This window comes from Carlito syrichta, unplaced genomic scaffold (genome assembly GCF_000164805.1).
Source record: "Carlito syrichta isolate Samal-C Ts95f unplaced genomic scaffold, Tarsius_syrichta-2.0.1 Scaffold316302, whole genome shotgun sequence".
Lineage (NCBI taxonomy): Eukaryota > Metazoa > Chordata > Mammalia > Primates > Tarsiidae > Carlito > Carlito syrichta.
The window spans coordinates 2,283,013-2,304,580 of NW_007260398.1; the positions used below are offsets into that span (position 1 = coordinate 2,283,013).

The 21,568-nt window shown below is 42.3% G+C and overlaps 1 protein-coding gene across 2 annotated transcripts in view; it reads right to left on the bottom strand.

The window, feature by feature from the left end:
- The window catches only part of MKL1 (megakaryoblastic leukemia (translocation) 1), a 52,411-nt gene that overhangs the window by 30,543 nt on the left and 300 nt on the right, over positions 1-21,568 (bottom strand). The gene's annotated exons all lie outside the window — the stretch shown is intronic.

The window sequence follows — 21,568 nt, forward strand, 5'->3', positions numbered from 1 at the left end:
ACTGCACTCCAGTCTGGGTGACAGAGTGAGACTCCAACTCAAAAAGAAAAAAAAAAAAGAGACAAATAAAAAGAGACAAATAGCTATGATCCTAGACAGAAATACAATAGCAGTGGTAATTTAAGGTACTACAAAGAACAGAAGAGATGTGACCTGAGGGAAGAGTGTGTGAACTGTCTGAGAAGATTTTACAGAGAAACCCAAATGAACTGAACAGAAACACCAAAGGCAGACAACGAGCAGCAGGGAGAACATCTGAGGTTGAGGAAGAGCAAGAGCACTAACATGAAGGTATAAAATAACAAGACAAGTTCAAGGAACTACAGGGAGTTTGAGACAGCTGGATCAAGGAGTTTTTGTGGGGTTGATGTGGCTGGAAGGGTAGGCAAGGCACAGCCCAAGAAGAACTTTAATGTGCTAATGTAGGAACTGCTGCTTCAGGGAAGATAGGGACACATATTTTTTTCTGGATTCTTCACACTAAGTACAAGTTAAAACTCTAGGCAGTCTACATAAAACAAAAGTAGATTCTGAAAGGTAAAACTGGCTAGGGAACTCAAGACCCAAGACCAAGGGACAACATGGTGGTAAGTTCCCTGTTTTTGGGGGTTTTTTTAGTTGGAGTCTCACTCTGTCACCCAGACTGGAGTGCAGTGGCACGTTCCCGGCCACCGCAGCTTCGACCTGCTGGGCTCCAGCGATCCTTCCGCCTCAGCCTTCCAAGTAGCTAGAACTACAGGTGCACGCTACCACGCCCGGCTAATTTTTTGATTTATTGTAGAGACAAGGTCTTGCCAAGTTGCCCAAGCAGGTCTCGAACCCATAGGCTCAGGCAATCCACTCACCTCAGCCTCCCAAAGTGCTGGGATTACAGGCTGAGCCACCGAGCTCGGCTAGTTCCCTGTTTTTTTGCTTGTTTTCACTTCATCCATCCCAGACTTAAAACTGAAGAGGAAAACACCCCAGAAATGCCAGTGGGTAAAGATTATTTTTAAAAGCCCCATAAGACATGCTCTTTTTCAGCCAAAAGACCAGGAAAGAGCAGCCCAGTAAACTTGTAGACAAAAATTATTCTACTTCAAACACCATAGGAAAAGAAATTGCCTCATCCCTCCTCTCTGTAAAAGTCAAGGTGAGAGTCTTTCACCTTGCAAGGGTGTAATGAGGTATCCCAATAGCCCTGCTAGGGTGATGTCAGAGAGAGCCAAGTAGAAATTTGGGGCTTTCATTCCTACCAGCCAGTAACAAACATCTCTCTCCCCATAGCATAAGTCCTAATGAGGAGTTTGGGCTTACATCCCCCACCTAACATTAATGAGGTACCCTTCTCCCCCTTGCTGGGTGACGTCAGAGAAGGGGTGGAGAGTCAAGACTTTGATCATTGCCCAGTGGTAACAGGGTCACCCCCACCACAGTGTGAGTAGAGACTGCATGGGAAGCTAGGACTTTCATGCCGAATGAGAAGTCCCTTTCCTACGACAACTCAGGTGTCAATGGTGCTCTAAGAGAAAATGTAATTAAACAGCAACTTTCCTATTATCTCAAAAGTTCCTTGTGACACAGGCAAAACTTAGAAGTAAAACGATAAGAACTAACACCTGTGGATCAAAGCTTAGCTTAGTAATAGGTTGCTTAAGCAGCAGTTTAGAAATATATAAATTGGCCAGGCACGGTGGCTCAAGCCTGTAATTCCAGCACTTTGGGAGGCCAAAGTGAGAGGACTGCTTGAGCCCACAGGTTCAAGAACAGCTGGGCAACTTGGCGAGACCTTGTCTTTACAGTAAATCAAAAAATTAAGGCAGGTGTGATAGCATGCACCTGTAGTTCTGGCTACTTGGAAGGCTTATCTAAGACTGCCTGTGAGGAACTCACTATCTATATCTAAGCTGCATTAGCTGTTCTGTCTCCATAGACGGTGTCATCTTTAGGAGGTCCTCTCCACTACACACACATACACACACACGCACGCAGGATTTTTTTTCTTTTTCTATGTTGCCTAGGTTGGTCTCAAACTCCTGACCTCAAGTGAACCTCATTCCTTGACCTCCCAAAGTGTTGGGATTACAGGTGTTATGAAGAAATATAAGAAGAAACATAAAGCAGGGTATGGCCAATAGAGAGTGATGGGATGAAGTCATTTTATATATAGTGGTCAGGAAAAGACTTTTTGATAAGGTGATGTCTGAGTAGAGACCTAAAGGAAGAGGGCAAGCCCTGTAGTCATCGGGGAACAGCCCTTCAGGCAAGGAGAACAGCAAGTGTAAAGGCTCTGGGTGGGATTTTGCCTAAGTGTATGGTGGTACACACCTGTAGTCCCAGCTACTCAGGAGGCTGAGGCAGGAAGATCGCCTGAGGCCAGGAAGTCAAGGCTGTGATGAACTATGATCCCACCACTGCACTCCAGGCCTGAGTGATACAGCAAGACCCTGTCTCTAAAATTCTCATGTAGACAAGAACCACTATAAGCTGTGACCTTCAGGAATTAGCAGGAGGTTTGGAGACAAAATGTCTGCATTGGATCTGCCTTTCAGTGGCAGTGTTATCTAGGACCAAGTCACATGACCCCTCTGAGGCTCAGTATCCTCATTGGCAAAATGGTAATTATACTAAATACTGCACTTAGCCCACAGTGGTAGCACAGAGTGAACAAGGAGAGAGTAGGTGGAGATGCACTGAAACAGGAAGCCACACAGGGTCTTGTAGGACTGTGGACTCTACTCTGTTCTTTCTCAAGAAGCACTAGAGGAAATGAAATGAGAAGATATAAAGTAGGAGGGTGCAAACAAAAGGATTTGCTACAAATGGTCTTGTTTTCCCTGAGAGCTGCACAATGGGTTAAGAATTACCTTGCTTGAGCTTCTTGGTACCTATTATTTTCCACATTATATAATTGAGAACTTATTTGAGATGACATCCTAGTAAACCGCAGAATGAAGAGCAGACTCTAGTTCTCCTGATTTCAAAATACAGAACTTTTTATTTATATATATTTCAGCAAGGAGGTAATAGACACTTTCTTCCTGATGAAGTATCTTTTTTCCTCCCAAATATGTGATAGTTACAAAAAACCAAAGTGATTTCAATCTAATCATTCACATTTCACCATCCTTTCCTGGCTATACTTTGGGAAATAAATGCTGTTATGTCATTTTCTTTAATACTGGCAATGGGACAGACAGAAGGGCTTCTGATCTAACCTTAGATAATGTCAAAGGGGCACACATTCTCCTATTCCTTTTCCCTCTAGCCCTCTCTTGAAGAGGCCAACATAGCAGAAAAGGGAGTCCCTGTATAATCAAACTGCATATAAAGTTAATTGAATCTTTTGCTTTGTCCCTTGGCCCTAGCACAAGAGTTTGTTACACAGCTCCCAATTTATAAACTTGCCAAAACTGACCAATGACATAGTACAAGGCCACAAGAGAGGCAAGCTTTTCCCAGCACTGGAGATGGGGGTTCATAAGTTATCTGTCCCCAATCATCTTATATGCAGCAGCCTCAACTGTCTTAGAAATTTGTCATTAACTCTTGAATCACATGGACAGGGCAATACTCTACTTCAGAACTCCTAGGGAGAAGATAATAGCAATATTCTAGGACCATACTAAAAATGAAAAGGGGGAGGCAGCCCCTTGGCTCAGGGTTTCCCTAAGTGTGGTTCAAGATCCATTTACATGAGAATGTCTCTGGAGTGCATGGATCTGTCTGGAATGCTGATTCCTGGACCTCAAGAATTTTAATCTTTAGTGCTGCCGGTGCCACTAAATTTGAAAACCAGGTAATAACGCAAGGATTTTATCTGCTTATTTTCCACTACCAGGTGCCAATGATTAAAAAATACAATTAGTAAAAAACAAAACAAAACAAAAAAACCAACAACTTGATAAATTTTCTCAACAGTCTGATTCAAAATTTCAACTCTCTTGGTTGCGTGGGTAGAGTTTTAATTTCCTGAACTGCTTTCAGGAACACTGCAATGCATATATTGCTGGGAGTCAAAGAATCAGGGCTTTTTGCCATTTTCCTTTTGCTATACCCTAGCTAGGGCCTGATTCAGCTGGGATGGATTCCACACCCTGCTGTTTGTAACGGGCCTGGTAACCATACCCAATGGAAGGCAGCTATAGAAATGTAGTCCTTTGTTTTAGCACCCAGAAGGTGAGGAGCACAGAAGTTCACTGGTCACAGGGCAGTGACAGAAGAGCAGAGGTCTGCTACATTACTGGTGTGTAAGGGTTAACACTAACATTAGGAAGATGCTTTTTCTTTTTTTTTTGCAGTTGGAGTCTCACTCTGTTGCCCAGACTGGAGTGCAGTGGCCGCTCCTGGCCACCGCAGCCTCGACCTGCTGGGCTCCAGCGATCCTTCTGCCTCAGCCTTCCAAGTAGCCGGAATTACAGGGACACGCTGCCACGCCTGGCTAATTTTTTGATTTATTGTAGAGACGACGTCTCGCCTGCCCAGGCGGGTCTCGAACCGTGGGCTCAGGCCATCCACTCACCTCAGCCTCCCAAAGGCGCGGGATTACAAGCTGAGCCACCGAGCCCAGCTAGGAAGATGCTTTTTCTTAGGATTCCATAGCCAGGCAGATCGGGGGCTCTTAACTTGGGACACACTGTACCAGCTTTAGAGGATCTACAAATGACTAGAAATTGCAGTTGAATTTTGGGTACTTGCTTGGGCAACTGTCTAGTGAAAGGATGTGCATTCTCCAAGGACAATCCATGGCACAAAAGACATCAAGAACCTGTGATCTAAACAAGGGTTATTATGACAGTAGTGGAAAAATGCCTATGGTCTTCAAACCTCACAATTAGTAGACATGAGCAGCAATCTGGAAATAATTTTTTACTGGAGGGTTTAAAAATGACAGGGTTACTCTCACTTCCACCACCTTTCACCTGACCTCACCAACTATGGGACCTGATGTGATGCTATTTTCAATTGTCAAGTACTTTCAAAGTTGAAATTTTGGTGTAAGTATAGCAGGCTATCATCACAAAATTCCCATGTAGACAAGAAACACCTTCAGGAATTAGCAGGATGTTTGGAGACAAAATGTCTGCACTGGATCTGCCTTTCAGTGGCAGCGTTACCTAGGGCCAAGTCACATGACCCCTCTGAGGCTCAGTATTCTTATCTGCAAAATGGTAATTATACAAAATACTGCACTTATATTAAAGTGAAAGTGCTTTGCCATCTGCTAGAAGCTATGTTAAGCTTAGGACATTTTTACTGTTGTAACTTTGTGTCCTCCTCCTTCTGAAAGAAACAGCAGGTGTGTGGAGTTAAATGCTGACAGCTAACCAGGCTGGGCTTGACTTCCATTTTTTGTCTTTCTGTTTTTAGCTGACATACTAAAACGCTTCCAAATATATCCTGCAAGAAAGATCATTAACCAAAGATCTGTATCAACAGTTCAGGGACTAACCATGACATTGAGAACTAAAACTAAGTTCTTATGAATCAGAGAAAGAACTTGAGTAGTGGAGTATGAAGAAGGGACTACACAATCTGGGACAAGCAAAGATCCAAATTAACAGTCATAAAATGTTCTTCACACACATCCTGTTTTGGTATGTAGGCTTGCCACCACCCCTGTTTTGGCGCCTGGGCTGTCACCCCCACCCAAACCAGCAGGAAGGTCAACTACCAAGAATGAATTTAAGTAAAGACTCAAGAATGCTAAATCTTTTCCTTCCCAGGAGCACAAGCTACACCAGAGTCTCCCATTCTTGACCCACTGATGGTGAAAGAGGCTTAAGATAGAGTGATGAGTACGCAATTTTGTGCAGCAACAACACATACAGTGAATTCCAAAAGGTTAAAATTTTAGGGGTCAGATATTTTGAACTTTATCTTCCAGGCTTCTCTTTTACCTATATATCAGTCATGTTTATATTTGGTTTTCACACCACAGCCCAGTCTAAGGTTCTGGATCAGTCGATTATCACTCCAGAATATACTCCTTGGTAAAACACAAAACAAAAAAAGCTATTGCTTCTTTTGAAGTCCCATAGTCATTAAGTGATCTGTTTAGACACAAGCTCCAAATCACCTTTGACCTTCTGCAAATGACATCCCACTAGGCTAAAGTATTTAAAATAATTACTATCACCAGATCTCTACCAGGGTTCCCTTTGGGCATGTGATTCTTTAGGGTTTGTATTGTTAGGTAAAATAGTATGTAGCAACAAGTGACTTTTTACCTTCTCTACATTGCTTATTATCTCAAAAAGAAACTGGCCTTGGATACCTCAGGTTCTTCAAGAACCAACAATATTATTATTTTAGAGACAGAATCTTGCTGTCACCTAGGCAAGTCTCGAACACCTGGATACAAGTGATCCTCTCGTTTGAAAGGTGGTGGGATGAGGGTAAGCCTGTCATTTTTTTTTAAGTTGGAGTCTCACTCTGTTGCCCAGATTGGAGTACAGTGGTACATTCACGGCCTCCCCAGCGATAACCTGCTGGGCTCCGGCAATCCTTCTGCCTCAGCCTTTCAAGTAGCCGGAACTACAGATGCGCGCCTGGGTAATTTTTTATTTTTTTTTGAGCTGGAGTCTCACTCCGTTACCCAGACTGGAGTATAGTGGCATGCTCCCGCCACCACAGCCTCAACCTGCTGGGCTTCGGCGATCCTTCCGCCTCAGCCTTCCAAGTAGCTGGAACTACAGGTGCATGCTACCACACCCTGCTAATTTTTGATTTATTGTAGAGATGAGGTCTCACCAAGTTGCCCGAGCGGGTCTTGAACCCGCGGGCTCAGGCAATCCACTCACCTGTGCCTCCCAAAGTGTTGGGATTACAGGCTGAGCCACCAAGCCAGGCCTAATTTTTTATTTTATTTTATTGTAGAGATGAGGTCTTGCCAAGTTTCCCGGGTTGGTCTTGAACTCACAGGCTCAGGCAGTCCACTTGCCTCAGTCTCCCAAAGTGCTGGGATTACAGGCTGAGCCACTGAACCCGGCCATAATCCTGTCTTTTTTTTTTGAGTTGGAGTCTCACTCTGTCGCCCAGGCTGGAGTGCAGCAGCATACTCATAGTCATCCCAGTGTTACCTGCTGCCTCCGGCAATCCTTCTGCCTCAGCCTTCCAAGTAGCCAGAATACAGGCTTGCGCTACCGCACCCAGCTAATTTTTTAAAAATTTATTGTAGAGATGAGGTCTCGCCAAGATCCCTAGGCTGGTCTCGAACCCACGGCCTCAGGCAATTCACCCCTTGGCCTCCCAAAGTGTTGAGATTACAAGCTGAGCCAATCCTGTCATTTTAAAGCCCTCCAGTAAAATTACTTCCAGAAGCCAGGCTGGGTGGCTCAGACTGTAATCCCGTGCTTTGGGAGGCTGAGGTGAGTGGATTGCCTGAGCCCACGGGTTCGAGACCTGTCTGGGCAACTTGGTGAGACCCCATCTCTACAATAAATAAAAAAATCAACCGGGCGTGGTAGCGCATGCCTGTAATCCGGCTATTCATAAGGCTGAGGCGGAAGGATCACCGGAGCCCAGCAGGTCGAGGCTGCAGTGGCTAGGAGCGGCCACTGCACTCCAGTCTGGGTGACAGAATGAGACTCCAACTCAAAAAGTAAAAATTGCTTCCAGAGTGCTGATCGTATCTACTAACTGTGAGGTTTGAAGGCCACGGGCATCTTTGCACTCACAAATAGCTGGGGTTGCAGATGCAGTGGCTAACTAAGAACAAATTAATTAAATAAAACTCAACACATACTGTACGTTTTAGATATTAAATTGTATCAAGAAATCACATGAGGAAGACTAGTTTTTATAGTCTCATCAGAGCTCACTTCACTGTTGGATTCTTCTTTGGATTCAACAATGAATACAATCAGAACAGGAACACACAACTCACTCCAGAGTAGTATTTTAGGATTTGTTAGCAACTGGCCAAGAAGGAGGGTCCTATGGTCACAGATTACTGAAGTAGACACACACTACAACAAAAAGAAGAGAGATGAGGACACTGACACCTATCACAAATATAACATAAAACACCAGGAAGGGATGTGCCCATTTGATCTTCTACCAGGATAAGACAGAAGACTCCAGAGGCTATACGCCTAACACAATCTTCTTTCAGCTTCAAATCTAGGGATCAGATTAGCCTCACTCCTGGAACACATGTTTCACTATGGTGTTTATCAAATGCAATTTAAACTAGGGATTGAACTGCAGTTAGACAGTCACATTCCTGTGGTGAGGATACATCATCTCATTAGGTGGGGTTCTCTGCTTCAGGAAAGGAAAGAAAAGAAAAAAGAAAAGGAAAGTATGTATCTTTCATCCAAAAAATACCTCTGTATCTAAAAGAGCCAAATTGGTCACATCATGCCCTGCAGTTGAGCTCTGGAGGGAGGATACTGACCTGACTAGGGTCAACTGTGGGCTTGGAAGAGACTTTTTCTGAGCTGCTACTAGAAAGGGGCACTGGCTGGATCTTGGCCACACTTCCTTGGCATACAGGGGCAGCAGTTCAGAGACTACCACACAGAGCTTCTAGCAACTTCCAAATGGACTGGAGCAAATGGGAGATGATCAGGCCCAGAGAGACCAGGATATACCCTCACTCTAGTTTCCACACAAGTTCACTTATCGATAAAGTACCCATCAAGACCTAATGTCCCTGACAGTGTAACACTTCACTTAAAGGCAAACAAATGACATTTCCTTAAACCTACAATTTTGTTTTTAAAAAAAGTGTTGAAGAAAAAAAAAAGACCACTTTTAACCTCACCTGCTCTGGTATCACTACTGTGTTCCTATTGGTAACCATTCCTATCTCTTGGCATGTTGCCTAGACATTAAAAAACATTTTCTTTCTTTCTTCTTCTTCTTCTTTTTTTTTTTTTTTTACAACTCGGGGTTAGATATACAAATGTTCATTATGCAGGTACCCTTGTTGATGAGGTGTGTCCCTCCCTCCTCTGGCAGTTTCCTTCAACTGCCAATCCCATCTCCCCTCCCCTGGGAGTTTCCCCACTACTGCCAATCCCCTTCTTATAGTATTATGATAATTGTTCAAGGTCCACTTATGAGTGAGAACATATGGAACTCTGTCCTATGTTTCTGTGATAGATCAATGAGTATGATAGACTCTAAATTCATCCAAGTTTCTGCGAAGTCCATATGCTTGTCCTTCTTTATAGCTGCATAATATTCCATTGTGTATGTACCACTTTTTTTTTTTTTTTTAACTCAGTCCAGCTTCAATAGGCAGCACGGTTAGTTCCATGTTTTGCTATTATGAATAGAGCTGCAACAAACATGCATGTGCAGGTATCTTTTTTGCAGAATGATTTGAGTTCCTCCAGGTATATTCTCAATAGGGAGATTGCTGGGTCATACAGAAGGTCAATTTCTAGTTCCTTCAGAAATTGCCACGCCGTTTTCCAAAGAGGCTGCACTAGTTTGCATTCCCACCAGCAGTGTAGAAGCATTCCTGTTTCTCTACATCCTCACCAGCATTAGTTGTTGTTTGTTTTATTAATGATGGCCATTCTAACTGGGGTTAGGTGGTATCTCAATGTGGTTTTGATTTGCATTTTCTGATGATTAGTGAGATTGAGCATTTTTTCATGTGTCTGTTGACTGCCTGCATATCTTCTGAGAAGTATCTATTCATGTCTTTTGCCACTTTTTTGGTCTGTTTGTTTTTTGTTTTTTGAGTTGGAGTCTCACTGTCGCCCAGGCTGGAGTGCAGTGGGGTGCTCACAGTCACCACAGCCTCAACCTGCTGGGCTCAGGTGATCCTTCCACCTCAGTCTTTCAAATAGCTGGAACTACAGGTGTGCACTGCCACACCTAGCTTATTTTTTAAATTTATTGTAGAGACAAGGTCTCACCAAATTGCCTAGGCAGGTCTCAAATCCCTGAGCTCAGGCAATCCTTTCGTCTTAGCCTCTCAAAATGCTGGGATTACAGGCTTGAGCCATCGCGCCCAGCCCTTTTGCCCACTTTTTAATGAGGTTGTTTGTTTTTTTCTTTTCAGTGCGATTGAATTCCTTGTAGATCCTAGATGCTAGGCCTTTGTCAGATATACAATTGGCAAATATTTTTTCCCATTTTGTGGGCTGTCTCCCTACTGTCTTGATGGCTTCTTTCACTTTGCAGAAGCTTGTCGGTTTGATGAGGTCCCACTTATCTATCTTATCTCTTAGATGGTATGGGCATTTAGGTTTTTGATTAGGAATTGGCTGCCAGTTCCAATTTCCATAAGGGTGTCTCCTACACATTTTCTAAGATTCTTAGTTTGAGATTTTACGTTTAGGTCTTTGATCCATTTAGAGATAATTTTATATATGGTGATAATAGGTAGGGGTCCTGTTTCAATCTTCTGCGTGTGATCAGTTTTTCCAGCACCATTTACTGAATAGGTTCTCCTTTCCCCAGTGATTGTTGTTGGAAGCTTTGTGATAAGTTGGTTGAGAAACTGAGGCTTTGCTTCCAGAATCTTTATCCTGTTCCATTGGTCTGTATGCCTGTTATTGTACCAATACCAGGCTGTTTTGATTACTATAGCCTTATAGTAAAGTTTGAAGCCTGGAAGTGTGATACCTCCTGCTTTCTTTTGCTAAGGAATGTTTTGGCTACCCATGGTCATTTATGTTTCCATATGAATTTCTGTATTGTCATTTCCGAGTCTGAGAAGAATAATGTTGGTAATTTAATGGGTATAGTGTTGAATCTGTAGATTGCTGTTGGTAGGATGAACATCTTAACAATGTTGATTCTTCCTATTCATGGGCATGGAATATTTTTCCATTTGTTTGTGTTTTCTTGGATTTCTTTGAGCAGTGTTTTGTAGTTCTCATTGTAAAGATCTTTCACTTCTTGGTTAGGAAGATGCCAAAGTATTTCATTTTTTGTGTGGCTATGGAAAACGGGATTGTGCTTTTTATTTGGTTCTCCACCTGCTTGTTGTTGGTGTAACAGTCTTTTCCACATTTATTTTGTACCCAGAGAATTTGTGAAAGTCCATTATCAGTGCAAGCAGGAAAAACATTATTTTTTTGAGTTGGAGTCTCACTCTGTCACCCAGACTAGAGTGCAGTGGCCACTCTCGGCCACCGCAGCCTCGACCTGCTGGGCTCTGGCGATACTTCCGCCTCAGCCTTCCAAGTAGCCGGAATTACAGGCATGCGCTACCATGTCCGGCTGATTTTTTGATTTATTGTAGAGATGAGGTCTCACTGCCCAGGCGGGTCGCGAACCTGCGGGCTCAGGCAATCCACTCACCTCAGCCTCCCAAGGCACGGGATTAAAGGCTGAGCCACCGAGCCCGGCTAAAAAAAAAAACAAACATTATTTCTAACACAGACACTTGTTTGCTGGGTTTTGTTTACAGAGAAAGAGGTTAAAAAGAAACATCTACATGAATAGACACTTTTCAAAAGAAGACATACTAGCAGCCAACGGAAACATGAAAAAATGCTCAGCCTCACTAGTCATCAAAGAAATGCAGTGTAAAACCACAGTGAGATACCGAACTCCAGTGAGGATGGCCAGTGAGGATGGCCATCATCAATAACTCAAAAAATAACAGATGATGGAAAGAATGTGAGGAAAAGGGGACACTTCTATACTGTTGGTGAGAATGTGAATTAGTACAGCCTCTATGGAAAACAGTTTGGTAATTCCTAAAAGATCTAAAAATCGACCTTTCATATGACCTCATAATCCCCCTTCTGGGAGTATATGTGGAGGAACTCAAATCACTCTATGAAAAGATTCCTGCACACGTATGTTTATTACAGCATTATTCACGATAGCAAAAACATGAGCCGGGCTCGGTGGCTCAGCCTGTAATCCTGTGCCTTTGGGAGGCTGAGGTGAGTGGACTGCCTGAGCCCGCGGGTTCGAGACCCGCCTGGGCAGCGAGACCTCATCTCTACAGTAAATCAAAAAATCAGCCGGGCGTGGTAGCACATGCCTGTAATTCCAGCTACTCAGAAGGCTGAGGCGGAAGGATCTCCGGAGCCCAGCAAGTCGAGGCTGCGGTGGCCAGGAGCGGCCACTGCACTCCAGTCTGGGCGACAGAGTGAGACTCCAATACAAAAAACAAACAAACAAACAAACCCCCCCCAAAAAAAAACAAAAACAAAAACATGAAACCAACTGTGCTGTCCATCAAAAGAGAACTGGATTTTAAAAATGTGGTACATATACACAATGGAATATTACACAGCCTAAAGGACAAAATAATGAACTTTGCAGCATCTTGGATGGACTTGGATGGAGTCTATAATACTGAATGATCTATCATAGAAACAAAGAACTGAGTACCACGTGTTCTCACTCATAAGTGGACCTTGAACAATCATCATAATAATATAAGAAAGGGATTGGTAGTAGTGGGAAACTGCCAGGGGAAAGGGCATCAGGATTGGTAGTAATGGGAAAATGCCAGTGGGGGGAGGCACATCTCATCAACAAAGGTATCTGCATAATGAACATTTGTATACCTAACCCTGAATTGTACCTCACATCTTTAAAATTAAAAATAAAAAAAAATAAAAGAAATAGCTACTACCAGGGAGAAGGCAAGCTAATAAAATGATAGGCCTGCTAATATATGACCAAAAGGGGAATGATCTTAACAGAGTATCAATTGGCTAGTGGCTCTTTGACTTTTTTATTTTATAATTTATTTTAAAGTATTCTTTTATTTTGTTTTTGTTTTTTTTAAGTTTTACAACTAAGTTTATTCGAGAAAGAAGAGAGGAAAGAAAGAGAAACATGCCAGAGCTAGCATGGGTGAGAGAAACCACACCTAAAAATATTCTTTTTAAATTTTTCATAGAGACAGGGTTTCACTATGTTGCCCAGACTGGTCTCTAACTGGGCTCAAGTGATCCTCCCACCTTGGTCTTCCCAAGTGCTTAGGATTACAGGTATGAGCCACAAAGCAGCTGGCCAGTTCTTCAACTTTTAACAATTTATACCAATTTTTTTCTAGTCCACTGGTAGGAAGGAAAGTAAAATTAAGGACTATATTTATTGAAAAATAGTTTCTGTTCCTAAACACTAGTTTCCACAGAATTTTGTATTTATGTATAAAGCTGCTTTCAGATTTACAAGATGCAAGGTCCAAGTTAACAGTCCTCACTCTCTCTCTCTTTTTTTTTTGAGTTGGGCTCTTACTCTGTTGCCAAGGCTGGAGGCTGGAATGCAGTGGCACGATTATGGCTTACTGCAGCCTCAATCTCCTGCTCAAACGATCCTTCCACTTCGGCCTCCCTTATAGGCATGCACTACCACACCAGGCTAATTTTTTAATCTTTTTGTAGAGACAAGGTCTTGCTATGTTGCCCAGGCTGGTCTCAAACTCCTGGGCTCAAGCAATCCTCCCACCTTGGCCTCTCAAAGTGTTAGAATTACAGGTGTGAGACACCATACCTGGCCTTTTCTTTCTTTTCTTTTTTTTTTTTTGAGTTGGGATCTTATTCTGTTGCCCAGGCTGGAGTGCAGGCATGACCACAGTTCACTGCAGCCTTGACCTACCAGGCAATCCTCCCAAGTAACTGGAACTACAGGTGCACGCCACCATGCCCAGCCAATTTTTTAAAACTTTCTTGTAAAGGCAATCCCTTTGGGTCCCCTCCCACTGTGGGAGCTTCTCTGTCCTCTCAATAAATCCTGCTTTCTCAAAACAAAAAAAAAATTTCTTGTAGAGACGAGGTCTCACTATGTTGCTTAGGCTGGTCTTGAACTCCTATCCTCAAGCAGTCCTCCCGCCTCAGCCTCCCAAAGTGCTGGGATAAAGGTGTGAGTCATTGTACCCAGCTTGTTCTTAAATAAGAATATTGCCTACATTTCAAAATCATGAACAATACATCATTTCATTTGATCTCCAAACTAACTCTCTGGGTAAGTTATTGCTATGTGTGTAACTCACTCTGCAGATAACCTGTAAAACAGTTAATATCCCAATTTCATAAATAGAAGTTGAGTTCAGAAAAGTTACTGATTGCCTAAACTCACTTAATTCCTCAGTAGCAGAATAAGGTCTAAAACTCCACTGTTACCAGGTTCAGTGGCTTACAACTCAGCACTTTTTTTTTGAGTTGGAGTCTCACTCCGTCACCCAGACTGGAATCAGTGGCACGCTGCCGGGCACCGCAGCCTTGACCCGCTGGGCTCCAGCGATCCTTCCGCCTCAGCCTTCCGAGTAGCCAGAATTACAGGCACACGCTACCACACCCAGCTGATTTTATTTTATTTTTTTGATTTATTGTAGAGATGAGGTCTCGCCAAGTTGTCCAGGCGGGTCTCGAACCCGCAGGCTCAGGCAATCCACTCACCTTGGCCTTCCAAAGCACTGGGATTACAGGCTGAGCCACCGAGCCCGGCCACACCTCAGCACTTTGGGAGGCCGAGGCGAGAGGACTGCTTGAGCCCAGGAGTTCAAGACCAGCCTGGGCAACACCGTGAGACTTCATCTCTACAAAGTAAAAAACAAATTGGACAGGCATGATGACATAAGCCTACAGTCCCAGTGACTTGGGAGGCTGAGGTGAACCCAGGAGGTGGAGCCCATGTGGTGAGTCATGAGTGTGCCCATGTGGTGAGCTACGAGTGTGCCACTGCACTCTAGCCTAGGCAACAGAGTGAGAACCTAGCTCAAAAATAAAATTAAATAAAATAAATAAAGTAAAACTTCATTGTCTAATACTATAGCTACTAGCCACATGTGACTATTTAAATTTAATTTAAAATAAAAAAAATTAAAATTCGGTTCTTCAACCCACACGTACCACATTTTAAGTGCTCAACAGCACACGTGGCTAGTGACTAGTGTTACAGAATATTTCTAGCATCATTTCAAGTGCTACTGCACAGAGCTGGTCTAGACCTTAGTTCATTTGAATTCATGGTAAGGAAAAAGATTCCATGGCATCCAGTATTTAATAAAGATGGCCCAAAAGTGACAATGTTAAATCACAATCCCTTTCTTATTACAAGAAACTCTGAGGATTTAGAAAGTTGGTTTATCTTTCCAGGTGTTACAAAAACTAAAAAGCTAAAAATTATATATAAATTATAAAAATTAAAATTTTTAGTAGGAATATATGGAAAAATCTCTTTATCTTCTGCTAAATTTTGCTGTGAACCTAAAACTTCTCTGAAAATAAAGTCACTTTAAAAGATTTAGGGTTGCCGGGCTCGGTGGCTCAGCCTGTAATCCTGCGCCTTTGGGAGGCTGAGGTGAGTGGATTGCCTGAGCCCGAGGGTTTGAGACCTGCCTGGGCAGTGAGACCTCATCTCTACAATAAATCAAAAAATCAGCCGGGCATGGTAGCACATGCCTGTAATTCCGGCTACTTGAAAGGCTGAGGCGGAAGGATCACCGGAGCCCAGCAGGTCGAGGTTGCGGTGGCCGGGAGCGCCACTGCACTCCAGTTTGGGCGACGAGACTCCAACTCAAAAAAAAAAAAAAAAAAGATTTAGGGTTGTTCTGCTCATTTCATATCTGTATTGTCAGTACTGTTAACATAGCTGCTCAGGCTATCTAAAACTAATCATAGTCTCTGTATTATTTGATTTGTATTACCATTTCTTCACAAACTGGGCTAGCCTAAGCATACTAGATTCTGTCTATTGGTTACTAAATCCTGAACATCTCATTGGTGACTGATGACATGTTTGGTTTTTTTTTTGTTTTTTTTAGTTAAAGGTCTCCTGCTCTATCACCCAGGCTTGTATGCAGTGGCATGCACATGGACACTATAGTCTTGACCTGCTGGGTTTAAGCGTTCTTTCTGCCTCAGTCTTCCAAGTAGCTAGAACTATAGTCATGTGTCACTATGTCCGGCTAATTTTTTGATTTACTGTAGAGACAAGGTCTCGCCAAGTTGCCCAGGATGGTCTCCGACCTCTGGGTTCAGGCAATCCCTTCACCTCCGCCTCCCAAAGTGCTGGTATCATAGGCGTGAGTCACTGCATGTGGCTTTGCTTTAGTTTGAAAAGAGCTTTTCCAAAATGGATTTGATTCACATGTACTCAGGAAAAAGAAACTTAGGTTGTATATTTGGCGACTAATAATGTAAGTAAAAATTCTCAAGTTACAAATAACAAAAATATTATTAAGAAGAACTCTTAGCTGGGCACAGTGGCTCTGTCTGTAATCCCAGCACTTTGGGAGGCCGAGGCAAGAGGACTGCCTGAGCCTACGGGGGGTTCAAGATCAGCACAGGCAACTTGGTAAGACCTCATCTCTACAATAAATAAAAAAAACTAGCCTGGTATGGTGGTGTGCATCTGTATTTCTAGCTACTTAGAAGGCTGAGGCAGAAGGATCTCCTGAGCCCAGCTGACTGAGGCTGTGGTGGCCATGATTATGCGACTGCACTCCAGTCTGGGCTACAAGAGTAAGACTCCAACTCAAAAAAAAAAAGAACTTTAGCTTCAGAGGAAAAGGATCATAGTAATTAATCCTAACACTGCCAAGCATTAAATAATCTTTTGTCAGAATAAGAAATTTCTTAACTGTGTTCTGGGTACACAGAAACATCATTTAAAATGAAAAAACAAGCTTACTCAAGAAGACAGCATGGTCTTTAGAGAATCTATAGAACAAAAATAATTATTTCTTCATGTGCTTGCCAAAGTATCAAGGTTTTCCTACTACTTGCACATGAAAAAATAACGAATTGAAATAAGGTTAGCTGCAGCATTAGAAACATGCTACTTTATGTTTTTTCTCAACGATTTTATTCCCAACAGAATAAAAGGTTGAGAAGAAGAGACAAATGAGGTTCTTCTCTCACATACAGAAAGATTGCAGGAGACTTTTTTTTCTCATTTGTCTAAGTCAGGAGAACTTCTATGTTTTCCTTTAAAAGGTTATTCCTCTGCATCAGCTCTCATTTTCCTTAATTTTTACCTTAACTTTATGACCTTGTATATCTTTAGACATCAAAGAGAAAGACTGGGGGGAAGCTTTGTTTGAGAACAAAGTGTACCACACATAAGCCATCTCTTCTGTGAATCTTCATCCTGGATGCAGCACCATCCCTGGTCTTAATCTTTAAACTTAAAGACCAGTTCCCCAAGCATGCCATCTTCCCTCTCCCTCAGGATATGCAGAGTTTCAGATATCATTAGTGAAAGTTTATGTGAACCTCCCCTATCTGACACTCAGTATTTGGTAGAGTTTAAGTGGTGTTAAGTTTAAAAAATGTTTACATAGCCGGGCTCGGTGGCTCAGCCTGTAATCCCGCGCCTTTGGGAGGTTGAGGTGAGTGGATTGCCTGAGCCCGCGGGTTCGAGACCCGCCTGGGCAACAAGACCTCATCTCTACAATAAATCAAAAAAACAATCAGCCGGGCGTGGTAGCGTGTGCCTGTAACTCCGGCTACTCGGAAGGCTGAGGCGGAAGGATTGCTGGAGCCCAGCAGGTGAGGCTGCGGTGGCTGGGAGCGGCCACTGCACTCTAGTCTGGGCGACCGAGTGAGACTCCAACTCCAAAAAATAAAAAAAAAATGTTTACATAATGAGAGTAATAAAGGATACTGGGAAATGATTCTGTTTAACAGCATATCTGAAACCAACTTCTAGACCCCACAGTTGCGATGCCATGAACAGAGCATATCAAGCAGTAGAGAGAGGTATACAGGAACTGAGGGATTCTTTAATCCCCTAAACTTTATAGGAAGGCCACGCTCCAACTTTAAATAATATATAGAAACATGAACAACACTAAAGAGAAGGGAGTCATTGAAGCCTACAGATATCAAAGCTGATAGCTAGTCATACGTGGGAACTGTGTGTGAATGTTCTGGGAAGTGAGGTAGATGAATTTTATGCTTCCCAGAGCTAGAGAAGACTGGACTGAGAAGAATTCAATAAAAGGGATAAATTAGAAATGATGAGACAAAATACAGTCATGACCAGTTTGCTACCTTCCCAGCTTGAGGGCCCTGCCTGCCTTCTAAGTTGTACAACAAGTATAAGGGCTCTTTCAGAAACAACAAAATGGGAATGAAAGTAAGCATTTCAAAAGAGATATGACTTTTTCTGACTTCTAATCTCCAAATATCGACAATAACTTGCTGACCATTTATAATTTGTCCCCAGTACTGCTCACATTTTCTTTAAAAAACATGAAGTAGAGGATAAGGAGTAGGGTTAGTAGAAGATAGCAGTGTGATAGGGTGTCAGGGAGACAGAGGATGTTGGAGATATAACAGGAGTTAGGTAGGGGATGCAGAGTAGTGGTGAAGGAGGGTTATTCACTGGGTGAGGGTTGGCAAAAAAAAAAAAAAAAAAAAGGAGCCTTATCTTTGGGAACTCAAGAAATATTTGTATACCAACAGGTATGAAGATGAGCAGAGAATTCTTACCTGAGACTACTCCCAGGCCTCAACATTCTCTCATAAATTAAACGCTTGCTACCTACTTACTTTACTAGAAAAGTTAAATAACAAGAATGTGTCCATAGCATAAGGTGGCTCTTGGTAGATGGGAAAATGCAATATTCTCATAGAAGCAGGTCATTTATATTCCTGTAGGAAAGGCAATTATTCTCACTTCACAGATATAGAGAACAACCCAAAGTATACAATTAGATATTCACAACAATTTTAGAATCTGGGCTCCTGACAGGATTAAAGTGTTGTTTCAAATTCCATGCCCAGAATTCCAACAGGTTTGCAACAGAGAGGTATCTGTTTCTGTCTCTCTGATGCTTTCTCACACATACACACACACTACACTCTACAACTGGCTGTCTTCATTCATTCAGTGCCAACTGGGGACAGAAATATAAATAATACACTTTCTCAGAGAGTTTATGGTCTAGTAGGAAGTATAAGCATATAAGCAAATAACTGCAATAACTGAAGCATCATTTGTCTTAACAATGTGGAATACTACAAGAAATGCTAAGCAAGGAAATTATAATCAATAGATCCATTAAACAATGATCTCCAGTTGCTCCTGTTATTAAATGAAAGACCAGAAAAAGAATGCAGGGTTTAGATCCCTAAACATACTACAGATCCTGAGAAATAGCATTATGCTCTCAGAACTAGCACTCGTAGTTACAGTCAGCACCCTATGGATCAATAATGAATTGCTTTTTATTTTGTGTATAGTACATTTTGGCTATCCAAATTTTGGCTGTTCAATGTCTTGAGAGGGAGTACCACATCTCTTATTTCTTTAATTTCTGTAGCATCTAGGACCAGTCTGGGCACAAAGTAGACAATAAATACATGATGGCCTTTTGAAAGGGACAAGCAGATGAGACACTAGGTAACTTGTAAAGGTATGGGCTGTCAGATCTGGAATGTTCTGTAAAGTACTTTTACATTGCCCTACTTGATCACATTATGATCCACTGCACAAGCCAACTAATACTTTAAGGGTTAAGAGTGGGAAATCCTTCACTGAAGGATTCCATAGAAGAAGACTGAAAAATGTAGGTAAATAGTTTGGTAGTGAACTGTAGTAAACCAAAAGATTAATTTGAGAATTAAGCTCTCTGACTGATCCTTAGAATATAAATTAGAAATAAATCCCAGACTCCTTACACTTTGCTATAAGGCTCTAACTCTTAGAAATGAACCTAACAGCTGGACGTGGTAGCTCACGCCTGTAATCTCAGCACTTTGGGAGATGGAGGAAAGAGGAATGCCTGAGCTCAGGGGTTCAAGACCAGCCTGGGCAAATTGGCAAGATCTCGTCTCTACAATAAATTTTTTAAAAAAATTATCCAGGTATGGTGGCACACGCCTGTGGTTTCAGTTACTTGGAAGCTGAGGTAGAAGGATTCCCTGAACCCAGCAGGTTGAGACTACAGAGGCTACAGTGGCCATATATCACTGGGGGACAGAGTAAGACTCTGACTCAAAAAAAAAAAGAAAGAAAAGAAAAAAAAAGAAATGACATAAATCACTATCATGACATAAATCAAATCTCTTCCTCACTTGCTTAAAAGTCTTCAACGGCTTCTCATGGTACTTAAAAACAAATCTAGCCAGACATGGTGGTGTGCCCCTGTAGCCTCAGCTACTTGCGTCTAGGAGTTCAAGTCCAACTTGGACAACATAATGAGATCCTGTCTTTAAGAAAAGATTTTAAAAAAATAAAAAAAAGAACCAAATCTACCTCTTCTATGTAGGTGATGAGGCAGTGGCTGTAGCCCTACCCACCCTGTCCATCTTCACTTGCCTCCCTCCAACATGCCCCAGCCACAGTGGCTTCCTTGATGCTTTTCAAACACACCAAGCTCTTGCTGCACCAGGCCCTTCCACTTGCTTTTTCTTGTCTCTGAGCTCTCTTCTTGCTTTGAATGACTGGCTCTATCTCATCCTTTAGACCTCAGTTCAAGTATTTCCACCTTAGGGAGACCTTTCTTGACCATCTTAACCAAAGCGACCCCATCTCATTCCTGTTACTTGTTAACACACCAACCAGTAATTTACTTAATAACACTTTCCATGCTCTGAAATAATCTCATTTATTTATTTGTCTCCTTTTTTTACTACTGGTCTTGCCCTTCTAAATAGAAATCTCCTGTGTGCAAGAGCTGGATTTATCAACTGGCACATAGGAGGTACTCAAATATTTTGAAAGGATGAGTGAATAAGAGTTAGAAAAATAGGATAGTAATAGGTCAGCAGGTATTCAGTTAAGGTGAAAAACATCAATTCTCCCACAAGGAAGTCTGAAGTTGGTGTGTGTGTGTGTGTGTGTGTACAAATATAAATCTCCCCCTCTTCACTAGAATATATCCAAGTGATGATAACATACACCAGAAAAGAGGGCAAGTCTATACTTTCTGCTGATGACTTAACAAAGAAACATCAGAAAGAGTAAAGTCTTGCTGGCTCTAGCTTCCTACACTTTTTATAATGCTGTTGGTATTTTTTTGTTTGTTTTTTTTTTGAGTTGCAGTCTCACTCTGTCGCCCAGACTGGAGTGCAGTGGCCACTCCAAGCCACTGCAGCCTCAACCTGCTGGGCTCCGGTGACCCTTCCGCCTCAGCCTTCCAAGTAGCTGGAATTACAGGTGTGCGCTACCACGCCTGGCTAGCTGTTGGTATTATAAGCAAATTTCAAGGTTTGGTTTCATTTTTTCCCAAAGGGATGCAGTTCTGCACCCACTGAGTCCAGTGCTGTGACAGCCCCATCAACAACTCCACTCAGTCAGGCTCACACATGCCAACATTAGAAAACCTCACTTGAAATAAAACTGTGGCTGGTTGAAAATATCAGAAAAAAGAGTTTTCTCTTCCTAAGAACCAAACCATGAAGGCAAAGCACATACAAGAAGTGGGTTCTTCCTCACAATCCCCCACCTCAAGATCTGCCCCTCCTATAAAGGGAAGTATATCAGGACGTGGAAACCATTTTAAAGATACAATTCCAAAGCTAAAGATGATTCAATGGCACCCTTTAAACTTAGTGCTCTCTGTTTCACTGAATCTGGTCAATTAGGTATCTTAACTATTTAGTGACTGAGAGTCCCTAAACATGGAAAGTCCCAAGAAAGAAAGAAAGGAGGGGGAAATAAAACCCAGTGTCCTTGTTTTATGTTAGGTGCTTCCCAG